The sequence below is a fragment of the Dermacentor albipictus genome, chromosome 8 (genome assembly GCF_038994185.2).
Source record: "Dermacentor albipictus isolate Rhodes 1998 colony chromosome 8, USDA_Dalb.pri_finalv2, whole genome shotgun sequence".
In the NCBI taxonomy this organism is placed as follows: domain Eukaryota; kingdom Metazoa; phylum Arthropoda; class Arachnida; order Ixodida; family Ixodidae; genus Dermacentor; species Dermacentor albipictus.
The window spans coordinates 56,824,488-56,838,877 of NC_091828.1; the positions used below are offsets into that span (position 1 = coordinate 56,824,488).

The 14,390-nt window shown below is 43.2% G+C and overlaps 1 protein-coding gene across 1 annotated transcript in view; it reads left to right on the forward strand.

Annotated features, from left to right (window-relative positions):
- LOC139049265 (uncharacterized) overlaps window positions 1-14,390 on the forward strand; it is a 258,184-nt gene that overhangs the window by 105,697 nt on the left and 138,097 nt on the right. The window lies entirely within an intron of this gene.

The window sequence follows — 14,390 nt, forward strand, 5'->3', positions numbered from 1 at the left end:
ACACAAATAAAGGTGAATAACTTACCAGTTGTGTTAGGCTACGCTGGGAAAATATTTTCGCCCAAGTTACTGAAAGTGCGATGCTTTTATGTTGCGATTTTACAGTGCTTGCAAAGGATGTTCCAATAAACCACCTCGTCAAAAATTTTGGTGATCTCAACTGCCCCTTAGTTGATATGCTGGGCGCAGAAGGGTGTACGCCAGCTCAGCCAGCTGCAACCCCTCCTCAAAGCTCTCAGCAAGACCTAGCGCTGTTTGAATGGAAGAGGATTGGGGATGAGTTGCACAGCTTTACTGCAGTGCAGTGTGCAAACAAACTACTTTGTTTGCTGCATATCCTGGTACCAACTGCAGGTGTCCCGTTGCGGCCATCGTTGCTGTAAAAGCAAAGAATTCAGCGTTAACGCACTTGGCATAACGCCGGAACATAAAACAGCTTATGCCGTCGGACAAGCGCTATCCAGAGTTGACGTCGTTCTGCTTCATACGATAGGCTTGGAAACCTGTAAAACTTGGTTCCTCGTGAGTTGGTGTGCGTGTTGTTGCAGCCCACTACTCAACAGCTCGGGTTGCACTTCGGCGTTGCTCAGAAAAGGCAACAGCTACGTGCGAAACAGTGCACAGACAGACTTTCTGAACGCAAGCGGGCCGGTCGTCCCCTGCCGGTTCCGCGCTCGCCGCCGCGAGGAGCGCCCTAGTAGGCGCGGGAACTACGTTCGCAACCTGCCTATGGTTCCGCTGCACTCCGCGTTTGCTTTCATCTTTCGCTGTGCTCGTCCGCTCAGTTACACCGACGCCGACACTCGTCGCAGCAATGGGCGCCTAAGAGCTGCGCTGTAAAGTAAGTTACCGAGCTCACACCGGCTTTTCTGGCTCATGACACATATAATACTTTCGAATTAATAATTGAGTTAGCAGTTCATTTGCACAAATCGTGCATTGTCCTGGCTAAGACGGTGATTCACACCGCTGCCTGCTGAAGTAAAACAAGTTGAGCTTTGAGTTAACGCAGACGCGATATGCCCCTCGGCATTTACTATTCATCCTCTGTCCTCATTGACAACTATAAAAATGTGCCTTTATTTTTATTTTTCTTGATAGATGTGCCATTAGCTCTGCTTTAAGGTCATTGTTATTACAATGGTATATACATATCTACATTCTCAATCTTTTAACGATGATGCGTGAGTTGGGGATACTTTTTGGACGCTTACTTCATGCGTGTGTTTTCCCAATCAGTTCCATGACGCTTCCTAAGCCTGAGTAGCATTGCGATACCACGTTTGCTAGATGTGACGTCATTTGCAAGGTTCCCATCTTGAATGCTTCGTGCGCGTTGGTTCGTTAGCTTTACTTCGACCTAACAGGAATGAAGCCACGTAAAAATACAGTCTTGCTCTGCGTTGCATTTGCTTGTAGCTCTAAACAACGGGGACGTTTAAAACAGAGTCAGTGACAACTCAACAATAGAGTAATGACGAAGCCTGTATTTAGCCTATATATACACTGTAAAAAAGCTGGTAATTTAAAGAAAATTTGCGGAAATTTTCTGTGAATGCTCTATGAGAGAAACCTGTTAAAAGAAAGAAAACAAAAATTTTCGGTTCTTCTTCATCTCACCTAATCGATTCAAAACTAAAATATAACCGTTTAATATTATTATAACTGCATTAATACTATAAAATAAAAAATTTGTTTTTTATTACGCCATTTTTTCTCATATGTCACGCACGACGCGCTGTTTGCGGTACTGCCTTGATGCCTCGTGCCATAATCAAGATGGCTGCTCTTTGAGCCAGCGCATGTCGGCACTGCTCCATTCCTGTTTTCGAAAATCATAAGAGGTGAGTGGTTCTCTTTTATATTATTTTATTTATTTATTTATTCAATACTGTCAATCCCGTCAGGAATCGTAACAAAAAGGGCATTCAAAAAAGTACACTTACATACAAACATGACAATAATAACGGTTTAGAAATACACATTAATACACAGAGTAAACTTATACATGAGTAGCAGTAAAAAATATACAATCAGGTTCACCCTGCAAGATTTGGGTTGGACAGATAATTGTGTTAAAATGCAAAACAAAGGTAGTAAGAAAGTGATACTGACAGTACACAAAAATAATTACTGAGATGTAAGTAGATCGTTTTCAACAAGCATGATAAAAGCAGTTAGTGATGAACTATTAACAGAGCCCACGTTCAAAGCGTTCCAATAGCGTATAGTCTGTGGAAAGAAAGAATACCTGAAAGTGTCAGTGCGGAATGAATACTCGTTTAGTGTGTGTGGGGGGTTATGAAGTGTTTTCCTCGTTTGAGATTTCGTTATGTATCGAGAGGTATCCAGATTTAATTGATTATTTATGAGTTGGTAAATGGTTTTAAGGCGCGCTAGTTTTGCTCTGTTTTGGAGGGTTAGCATCCCGACTTGTATGAGTAGTTCTGTCGGCGAGTCTGCTAACCTATGTTTGTTAAAAATGTATCTGACGGCCTTTCTCTGAACGCCTTCAAGTTTTTTAAACAGTTTATTAGTGAAAGGAAACCAAACTACGTTTGCATACTCTAGTACCGGTCTGACAAATGTTTTATATGCTAGTAACTTTATATCAGATGGTGCTAGTCTGAGGCGTCTATTAATGAAAAATAACTGTTTTAGTGCGGTTGCCGTGACTTTGTTAACGTGAGCATCCCATCTGAGGTCAGAGGTTAGTAATATGCCTAAGTATTTGTATTCACAGACCGAAGTAAGAGGAATGCTGTTTAGTGTGTACTGAAAGAGTGATCTATGTTTCTTCCTAGTTACAGATAATACAACAGATTTATTAACGTTAATAGTCATCTGCCAATCTTCACACCATTTGGTTACTGATGCTATGGCGTTATTTAAAGCTATATGGTCGACGACAGAGTTAATTTCTTGATATAGCACGCAGTCATCAGCACAAAGTCTAGTGGTGTTAAAGATGTTAGCAGGAAGATCGTTTATAAAAATTAGGAATACTATTGGGGCTAAGACGCTTCCTCGTGGTACACCTGATGTGACATCAGCTGTTACGGATTTCTCGCTGTTAATTACGACAAACTGAGTACGGTTAGTGAGGTAATCAGTAATCCCGTCTAAAATTGGGCCAGTTCCTACAGTTAGTTCAAGTTTCCTAATAAGTTTTGGGTGTGACACATGGTCGAACGCTTTCGAAAAATCTAGGAAATTAAGGTCAATTTGCTCTGGTGATCAATAGAGGTGGTTACGTCATGCACGAGTTCAATTAGTTGAGTAACGGTAGAAAGTCCCTTTCGAAAGCCATGCTGGAAAGGTGTTAGAATTTGGTTATCTTCTAGATAGGTTGTTATGTGCTTTAAGATGATGTGTCCAAGTAGCTTGCATATTGTGCTGGTTAGTGAGATTGGTCTGAAGTTTGAAGGATCTGACTTGCTTCCTGATTTATGTATTGGTGTTGTTTTCGCTGTTTTGTATTCTTTAGGAAGGGCGCAGGATCACAGGGATTTGTTAAAGAGTATTACTAAAGACTTCGCAATCCACTCGGCATATCTGCGCAGGAATGTGTTAGAAATGTTATCAGGCCCCGATTCTTCTTTAGTGTCTAAATTTAGCAGTAGGTTTAAGACTCCAGCTTCAGTTACAGTAAGGGGCCCTAGTTGCTTGCCGGTGCAGGGGCTATTGCGGGGTGCATTTCCATCGTCTGTAGTGAAAATAGAACAAAAATAGTTATTCAGTGTAGTTGCAGTATTTCAATTTTCCTCCGAGGACGGATGACTGTCATTATGTACTTTAGGATTTAAGTAACGCCAGAATTTCTGGGGAGAATCTTCTAGGAAATTTGTTAGCGTATTTAAAAATAGAAAGCTTTAGCTATGTTGATTTTAGATTTTAAATTGTTAGTGGCTAATGCTAATTTTTCGGCTGTTCGTTCTGATGAGTGGCGTCGTTGCGTTTTTTTCAGTCACCGGACCTTCCGTTTGGCATGAATTACAGCTCGAGTAATCCAAGGATTATTCTTTCGCGTTATTTTAGTCTTAGTAGGAACGAAATTAGTAATACAATATGATAGAATATTTTTAAACCTATGTCATAGAATTTCCATATCGGTATTAGTGTCATCTGAGAGTTGACGGAACAATGATAGCTCTTCAGATAATGTGTAGAGTATGCCAGTTTCGTCAGCTCGGCTGTAGTCAGGAAATGTTATTGTTCGGGATGAGGGTGTAGTGTAATGAAACAGGACGGAACACATTATTAGTTTGTGGTCAGGCAGACCTTCAAGAACTTCTACATTCGCGTCATGATAAGGGAAATTACTGCTCAAGAACACTAAATCTAATATGTTAGAGCTAGTGAATGTGATTGTCGCCATGCGTTGTCTTCATGACGCCATTGTATTCGCCATGCAATCGTACACATAATCATGCCTTCGTACTGATCGTCATGTCTGCTCAGTCGTGTAAATATTTCAGCAACGTCGTGAACTTTGTTGCCGTCGTCATACCGCCGTGGTCCTTCCATTGTTTTGCCTTTGTAGTCAACACGCACAATGGCTCTCCTTTCACGGACGTGTTGCGTCACCTCATAACTTAGTGACACGACACAGAGTGGCCACCGAGGAACCGATAGCCTGTGGCTCGTTACTCAGGAGCCCACGAAACAACATAAATGTGTCGCTGATGCGCGCAATTTCGTCTAATATGAATATCAGCCACTAACTTGCGCACGCTCATGTCTCCACTCTTACCCAGAGTGCGGACACTAGGAAGCAAAGGCTCGGAGGCACAGGATGAACAATGTGCCGGCAAACATGACACCGCTTTCGTCTTAGTAGGAACCTGATGTTTCCATGCTGGATGACTGATGCAAAGCACTCCTTGTCCGATATAGACTCTTCTGCATGTATGCGGAACTTCGTAGAGTAAACCAACTACGAATGGGATATAAGACCTGGAATGCTCCTCACGACAAGAAGCCTTCTTTTGTGGCCTTCAAGTACTTGGACATAGCCAGGCCAGCTTTCATAGCCCTTAAAATAAAGCGCTTTTTCGAAGTACAACTTTTTAAGTAACGTTAGTGCATGACCGAACCCAGTGATAGGACCAGGTTATGTGCAGGTGCGTACCTCTTAGAGAACACCTATTGTCGTCCTGAATTCTTCATTTCTGATCTAAGAAAGCAATAGCACTGTTCGGTGGGATGATATAAATACCTTCTGTTTATACATTAGGATGTTCAGAGCGTAACCACTCACTTTCTGTGCAGTGCACGTTAATAAGCTGTCTTTATGTAACAATGCTGTGTATAAAAATTTGTCAATTGACAGTAATTTACTGCGCTTCTTTCCAGCAAACAGAACTTATTGGAGTAATTTGGGAAAGCTGAAAATCGAGAAGATTTTGAACACCACCGTAAACAAGAATCGCGCAAAATACGTGGTGCTCTTTTTGGGAGATGGAATGGGCGTGAGCACGGTCACTGCTGCTAGAATCTACAAGGGCCAAATCACGAGGAACAACAGTGGCGAAGAGACTGTTCTTTCTTGGGAAAAGTTTCCATATGTGTCCTTATCAAAGACGTACGGACTAGACACACAAACGTCCGACTCAGCCAACTCGGCTACAGCGTATCTTTGTGGAGTCAAGGCCAATATGGGTACAATTGGAGTGGACTCCAGCGTAAAGGTAGGCGATAAAATTGACTTATAATCATATTGCAGGAATATTATTCATAAACCTTTTTTGGAACAATGCAGTGAATCCGTTCATGATAAATTCATAAATATAAGGAGCACAAAGCAGACTGCAACATGGTAGACTAGAGAACACTATCTATAAGAATCATGAAAAGGATCCAAGTATAGCATAACTTGTTCTATTTCCACTGCACACGACTTCAACGCGCGTAACACACTTAAAGCACTTTTTTGTTTGGTCGTTGTGCCCTCGCCTTGTCCGAGTATCTCACGTTCATGACCTAGCAACAAACGTAAGGAAATGCTTATAATATGATGTCACCAATCTTTCCGAGTGACTTGCTAACTAATAAAAAGACGAAAGATCTGACGGATAAATGAAGCACCCATTGACGCAACGTTGTGGGACTTCCATATTGTAAGCACAATGCTCGAAAATGATATGTGCTTCGCTCTATAAGATTGTAGCGTTATGTTTACATTATAATTGACACAAAAATTTTGTTTTAATGGTGCTTCTTCGTTTACTGCTTGGTAGGTTCAGAAGCAGAGTAGTGAGCAAGATTTTCAACCTTCTGCTGCGCTTTCTGCCACATCTTTACGGTTCTTCGATAGTGCATTTACTGCCGTGCGGCCAGGTAGACTTTACAAGTCATGCCTGGCAGATAGTTGATAACGTCCGGGTTGTCAGCATCAACGATTGATAACAATTAGGAACACAGTAGCAATTAATTCATAACTAACTAACTAAATAAATAAATAAATATTAATTAATTAATTCGTCCATTTATTTATTCATTAAGTACGGCCCGCTTGTGTGCGAGAACGCGTAGGCAGGAGTGAGTGGTGAAATAGCCGATACGGCATTTTACAGTACGTTTTCCAGTACAAGGAAACTACAAAGGAGCGTAAGAACAAGACGAAACAACGGAGACGCGAAATGTAAACAGAAATTTAATGTTCAGAAAACAAAGGGAATACAGCAATGATTTGGAAGTGTGCAGCGTTTGAGGGCGAAAGTCCAGAACTGCTGAGTTTAGCTAAAGGAAAGATGAAGACAAGAAAGAGATCAACACATTGAGCAAGTGTTCGCAGATAACCGAACTGAGCACTGTTCACTGCTGTGAAAAACGCGAATCAGGCACTTACAGTGGTGATAACGCTCGAGTAGTTGCTAATAGATTAGGTGGAATACGTGAAAAAAAGTTAAAGTTCAAAGGATGGCTGGTAGCTTCGATGTCGCATTTAAGAATGAAGAAACACTTGACGATGACACAGCCTAAGCGGGCAGGTTGTTCGAATTGCGTGCTGTTCAGGGAAAGAATTATCTTCGGAAAGTAATTGTTTTGCATGGAGAATTCTCCGACTTCCTTGTTATCATGCGACCGTGTTATTTGTAGCGTTATAGGTTCGAGATACGTGTTTTTATTAATTCCTAGGTTATTGTGAAAAATCTGACAGACTAGTTTGAGCCTTTCGTGCGTGCGCCTCACTTCCAAGGGTTCCGTAGCAAGGTTGAAGGGCATGTATACTTCCTGTAAGGGTTATGAATAAACCTAATTGATTTTCTTTGTACTTTTTCCAGCTTGGTAATATTTGCTAATGTGTGTGGGTCCCATAAAGGAGTGCGTACTCCAGTATGGGCCGCACATAAGTTTTGCATGCCAACAGTTTAATTTCTTCGGTAGACCTTCCAGTTGTTCTGCATAAATCCTCAAGCATCTTCATTGCCTTCTTTTTTCTGGGTGTGGTCTATGTCTTCGTTGCACAGTAAGTCGGAGGTAACTATAAAACCTAAATATCTGTAACTGTTGACGAGAGATATGCAGTTGTAGTGATGCAATAAGTGAAAGGTAACGGATGGTTATTGCGCGTAACTCTCATTACGGTGGTTCTTTTTATTAATAATGTTCATCTTCCAAGTAGAACACCAGGACTGTATCTTATCCTGGGAAACTATTTAAGGTTGCCTATTCGTTAGGACCGGTGATGACATTACAGAAGATGCAGTCGTCTGCAAAGTCTTATCTTGACAGGTATGTCAAGGACTATGTCATTAATGAATACTAAAAACAGAAGAGGACCAACGATAGAACGTTGAGGCTTCACGTAGTGAACTAAAGTGGGCGTGGAGCTTGAACCGTCTACAGAAACACTTTGATGCCTGTCTGAAAGATATCACTGAAACCACGCAAATAAAGAATTGATCTTTAGAATCGGTTTTATATACGAATGGCAAACGCAATCGAATGCTTTTTCGAGGTCCGGAAATATAATAACAATTTGACTATGGTTTGAAAAGCCCCTACGAGGTTGTGAAATGTCTTAAGAAGTTGCGTTGTGGTTAAAACCCTTTACGAAACCGTGTATGCGTGGGTCAGTTATGCTGTTAGTTTCTTGAAAAATCCGGATATGTTTAAATATCATATGCTCCAGCAACTTTGTGCGTGTACACAAGAACGAAATATGCCTGTGTGAAGGCATGAATCACTTGTTTTCAGTTTTAGTTAATGGAATTATTTTTGCAATGTTCGATTAATTGAGGACTTCGCCACAAGGCAGTGACTTGGAGAATATAAGTGTTAATATTTGGAGCACCATTATACATACCGGACAAGGAATGCGTTAGGCATGGCATCAGTTCCGTATTGTTATTTTTTGTGTCAATGTTAAGCAACAGCGACAGAGCGCCTTCTTCAGAAATGTTATCCTCCTGTAGAGGCGGTATTGCCGTCAAGCGACGGAAATCAAGGGGTGGTTCCATCATCGCTTGTGAACAGCGAGCTAACGTAGAGGTTTAATGTTTTTTGCTTTTTCTGCACTGTCAGTTAGATTTGAATTTTTTATGGAAAGGGTAAATGAACGTTTATTTTCAGGTGTAATATGATGCCAGAACTTTCTGGGGGATGACCCAAGATAAATTTTAAGGACACTTCCTGATAGTAATTTTGACTTTTGTGGTTTTGTTTTTCAGCTGCACGCACAGTCTGTGCATCTTCTCTGTATTGTTGCCTGAGGGGCATTACTTGTGCTGCTTCCTGGCTTTGTTCAGCTTGCGTCTTAACCAAATCATTTCTTCTGTTCTCCATGGATTATAGTTACCCAGTAATTCTTACTTGCATGTTACGAAATGGTGCATGCGTTCTAACGCCAACTTTTTCGAAAACGATGCCTCAGGTGATCCACAGACTGTAAGAGCATTGCATGCGTAATGCGAAAACTTGGGATCGTTCCGTACCTGCAGCAAGTTTTTTTCATCCACTTTCATTACCATTATTTATCATTTCTTCCTTTCAGTTAGTAAGTACAAGTAATTCCCCTATGTTTTTCTTGGTGTCTGTGTTTCTTGGCTTATGATGAAAAGGCTACGGTATTGTATTGTTATTTCATGCTATTGAAATATAATGATCATGCCACGGCATTATGAGCGTGTTATGTGAAACAGATTATGTCCTCGAAATGAAGTGCTGGCGTAATGAATGCCTTTCTTTGTAGAGTGAACAGTGCCACAAAAACACGGCAGCGTACGTGGACAGCATCATGAAGTGGGCTCAAGACGCCGGCTTGTGGACAGGCATTGTGACCACGTCGACAGTAACCGATGCCTCTCCAGCTGGTGCCTACGCACACACTGGCTACCGCGAGTGGCAGCATTCTGTTCCGGACGGGTGCAACGCATCGGATATTGCTAAGCAACTGATCTACGAATCGCCTGGCAAAGAAATGAGGGTAATACAGCTTACACTTGTATCGTTCTCTGAGCCGATGACCCGCCGTGATGGTGTAGTGGTGTAGTGTAGTAGTGGTAGTGACAGACAGACAGACAGACAGACAGACAGACAGACAGACAGACAGACAGACAGACAGACAGACAGACAGACAGACAGACAGACAGACAGACAGACAGACAGACAGACAGACAGACAGACAGACAGACAGACAGACAGACAGACAGACAGACAGACAGACAGACAGACAGACAGACAGACAGACAGACAGACAGATAGATAGATAGATAGATAGATAGATAGATAGATAGATAGATAGATAGATAGATAGATAGATAGATAGATAGATAGATACTCTCAAAGTGGCAAGTGGCATGTTCGCCAAGGAATGCGTCGCATTTACTATATCTTCGAAAATGAATTTCTCTAGAGGAGAAATGATGCACTTCCAACCGCGCATGCGTCAAGTCATTAAAGTGAACTCGTCAGAATGAAACTAAAATGCACTATTCAATTCGTGGAGGAGGTAAGTAAACTTTTAGCCAGTAAAAGCGATCGAAGGAGCACTGATGCATGCGTCAACATTACATATCATGGCCAAAGCTACAAAAATCTCACGTGCTGTTTGGTCTTTGCGCCGGTGCAGAACCCGTATATTCTGAAAAGCGGATAACATCGACTGTGGATGGCCACACTGCTCCCGCTTTTTGTCTTCACGTTATTGGCGTGCTCGGGCCGATGGTCATTAAGGCAGCGGCCCGATTGTCCTATATACGATGGGCCACACGTGGTCTGGATCTCGTACACGGCCTTTCATTTGCACGGAATATCGCTGGTGGTGTGCTTATTCATGCAGCACCTGTTCGCGGGTTTGCTACCAATCACTTTTTTTTTTGCACAGGGAGCTTAGTTTGTTCGGAGCCGGACACACAATGCGCACCACCGCAAGTCACGCGGCTTTCTTAACACAATAGCAAGCACTGTGCGCATAAGGCAATACCACCACCTTGGATTTGCCATGGTCTGGCCAGATGTGGTCCTTGTAGGTCCAAACGTCACCCAAGAGAGTACCAGTCAAGGCAGATAGCAGAGACTCAGGATAGTCACTCCTCTTCAGCCGCAGAATTTTGGTCTCAGCTTTAGAGCATGTCATTCCGAACCATGTCAAACATGCTCTAAATCTGTGTCCCAAATTCTTCATTGCTCCGAGGTTGGGCTGGATTGCGGCCTTGGCCCTCTTCAGGGCTCCAGCCCCCAATATCACAACCCCAGAATTTGGTCACATTGTATTTGAGTGCGTTGAATCCCTGCTGTTAATGTCGCCGAATTCAGGATGCATGTGCCTGCCAGGCGTGGTTGTCATATTATACGCAACGACGACTTAAAACTACTGCAGTTTGACGACGAGAGAGGCTTCGTCGCGGGTCTCCACCTTGAACTCTGTCGGCATCTGGCTGACAGAGCCCTGCATGACAACTTCCAGCTGGCAAAAAGCTTTCACCCAACAAGGGTGAAGAAGGAGGCTGCCAAATTTTGTGAAGAGACGGGTTCAACGAAGATGGTAGCATCCCCCCAAAATTGCAAGGCACCGTACCTCACCGCTTCCTTCTCAACCAAGACGCCCAAGGAAGGTTCCCCCAGAAGGAATATCGTCTCTGAGGCTGGTTTTTAGCAAATGTGTTTGGGAACCTTCTTGCTAAAGAGTTTGTCGCTGCTAGAAGACAAAGGCCCGTTCGCCGTTCGCAGACCCTCAGAGGTTTCACACTTTCTGTCCAATTCTTTGGATAAACGTCCTTGGATATCAAGGACGTTTATTTTTATTCCCTGCCTTAAAATGACCTCTTGGAAGTGGTGCAGTAAGGCATAGAAAAAGATGGCGCTGTGCGTACCAGAACGTCATTGGCAGCAGGTTCAAGGACTTGTTGTTACTGTACCTCCACTACACTGCCGGCGAACACAATGTTCATTTGTACGTACTGAAAACAGATGGATGCATCGGCTTGCACATTGCACCCATTTTCAGTGATCTTCTTCTGGGCCATTACGATGGTGCCCTTGACCAAACTCTCGAGCCCAGTGGACGGCTCAGGATCTTCGTATATGTAGACTACATCCTGCTCGTATACCGCGCTCAATTAGAGTAAGGCCCCTACCAAGTCGAACAAATTTTCAGCTTGTTCTATTCTTATAGTTTAAGCCTCACATTTATCAGGGAGTTATCTGTCGATGGCACGATACGCTTTCTTGGCTTAGAGCTGCACTTCAGCCAAAGTCATACAGACTGAATCCACGGGCCACGCTCGAAGAAGCTCCTTCTGTTCTCGTCAAGTCACTCGAAACTCGCGAAAGGCGCCATCACCAGTGGCATCTGGAGGAATGCCTTAGCCCGCTGCTACTACCACCAGGTAGCCCAAAGCTACGATACTCAGGTGCAGCAACTGGAAGCGAGCGGAAATCCTGAATCTTTGTTGCCTGTCTTGACTGCTGCTCTTTTGTGTGAGGTCCGGGCCTCCAAGGACCACGTGCGGCCACACATTGAGATTTCCAAGGTGGTGAAAATCCCTGTCCACAATGAGCACAGCGTTCCCAGTCGTGTTAAAAAAACTGTGGGAAGCATCGGGTTGCGCTTGTGTATTCGGCTACCAGCTAACTGAGCTCCCTGTGAAAAAAAAAAGTGAATGCTAGCAAACCCGCCAGCAGGTGCTGTGTCAATGAGTACAGCACCAGTGCGTGCCATGCAAAAGCGAGGTCTTTTGCGAGATGCGGACCTAGTGCGGCCCATATTATACGGGGGAATCGCGCCGTTGGCTCAATGACCGCCTTCGCGAGCACGCCAATAGCGTGAAGACAAAAAGCAGTATTAACCGGGCCATCCACTGTGCAAACTGTGGCTCCTATACAGTTTTTTCTGCATACACGCGTCTAACGCCGGTACAGAGATCACACAGCACGCGACATCTTTTAACTTTCTGCCCCTATATGTAAAGGTGACACACGCGCCAGCGCTCCTTCAGTCGTTCTTTCTGACAAAGAGTTTATGTATCTCCGCCACTATTATGATAGCTGATTTTAGGTAAACGCTCACGAGTTCAGTTTCATTCGCTTGACGCATGCTGTAACCGTAGCGCTGCTGGTCTCATTCTACGTTGGGGCCTGCAGATAAGATTGCCTTGCTTGCCGCGAAAATGAGGTGAAAAGGCGATGAAACAAAATACTTGCAATGTAAACAGCTTGCGAAGCTTGACTTGCATGGTGTAACAGTCGGCGTAACTAACACAGCTTCGCTGTTCGGCCATCTTCACGGACTGGAAGGGGCCGCGATTTTTTTAGTGCGTGTTAACGTTTGTTAAAATGCCCCTATATATCATCTGACTTTTGTTAAAGGTGGTCTATAGATTTTCATAATCTGTTGAGAACCACCGCCTCCAGCGCTTTCCATAACGTGATGAAAGAGCTGGGCAACAACAAAAATGTAACGTAATTTGCCAGCGAGCCGTCGAGAATGACCACGCATGGAGCGCAGTACACAGGTACCCACAGGCACAGGCTTAGGGCATCAGTTCATTACCAAAAAAACTGCCAGACAGGACACTGCGACCCCGTTAGAACCACAAACTAAAGAGTTTACAAGATATGCACGCCGCATCCAAAAGTGTAGAGAGTGAGGGCTAGCAGATGACTCGCGGTACAGTCCGCGTTATAAATGTGGTAGCAACGGGCGTGGGCATCAGAAAATTTTAATGAAGGAATTCTGTAGTTTCCGTTAAAATAAATTTTCTGTAGTAAAAATAGAAACCTCATTTTTAGGCTTTTTTCACGCTTAGTCTTACAGTGCCACAAGTGTAACTTGCGTGCAATTTCATCCTTGTGGGATTGTTTGCTGGACACGGTCGACATTCTTGCATGTGGATTACTCCGACGTCTTCAGCTCTTTATACACTTACTCCTGGTGCACAATATTACCTGACCTGCAGATATTTGCAGATATTCCGCACATTCCAAGCATGCCGTCTAGAAACGGCCATACATTGGGTTTCAACTTATACATAGCGAACTTCCGCGTTACAGAAACAGATTTGCTTCCGATTTACACGATAATGTTCTTCGAAGAAACGCCTATGGAACGCTCGGTGGGCCTAGTTGCTTTTAAGTGTATTGCGTTTCATTTTTTAACCTTAAGGCTCCCTGTTTCGTTGCAGGCGTTTTAACCGTAATATATCAGTTACATAACGGATCTTTGTCTTTGCGGTCTATAGTTGGTCTACGGAGGCAGCAGCCTACAACAGGGATAGCAACACTAGGTTTCGTTCGTTCCTAGTTATTCTTACCACTTCTTGGTTATCTTCAAGTGTTTATTATCCATAAACGTTGTTCATATGACCACGCTTCTTGTGCTGTAATGTCTCGTGCTGAAATTTCCGGGTATGCTACATAAATAAATAAGCAAACCAGTAAGTAAGTAAATAAAATGTATGTTGTTTCTTGTTTTTTTTCCTCCTGGTCTACTTTCCCGTCTGCCTCAGTGCGCTTCAAAAGGAAAGACAAAACTTGAAGTGACCCGCATTTTCGCGTCAGCCCTTCACCTATTTAGGCTTTTCGTGCCCTTTGTTGCACTCTGCTTCTGGCAAAGCTAATCAGGATGACGGAGTGAATGCAGATAATATTTGAGATGGGTGTAACGATTCCGAATTATTTACGCGCAGAATAATTCGTACTTTTATACTCCCCTACCGCATGCCCTAATAGCCTGACGGAATTATGTAGACCAATATGTACATCGTATTTTTTTTATAGTTACTCCTCAGCTAATCATGCTTACTTATTCCTTATAGGTCATCATGGGGGGTGGAAGAAAAGAATTTTTAAATGCTACAGTTTGCGATGAGCATAACCAAAGGGGTGCTAGAACCGATGGACTAAATCTCATAGATGAATGGAAGAACATGAAGAACGGTTCAGAG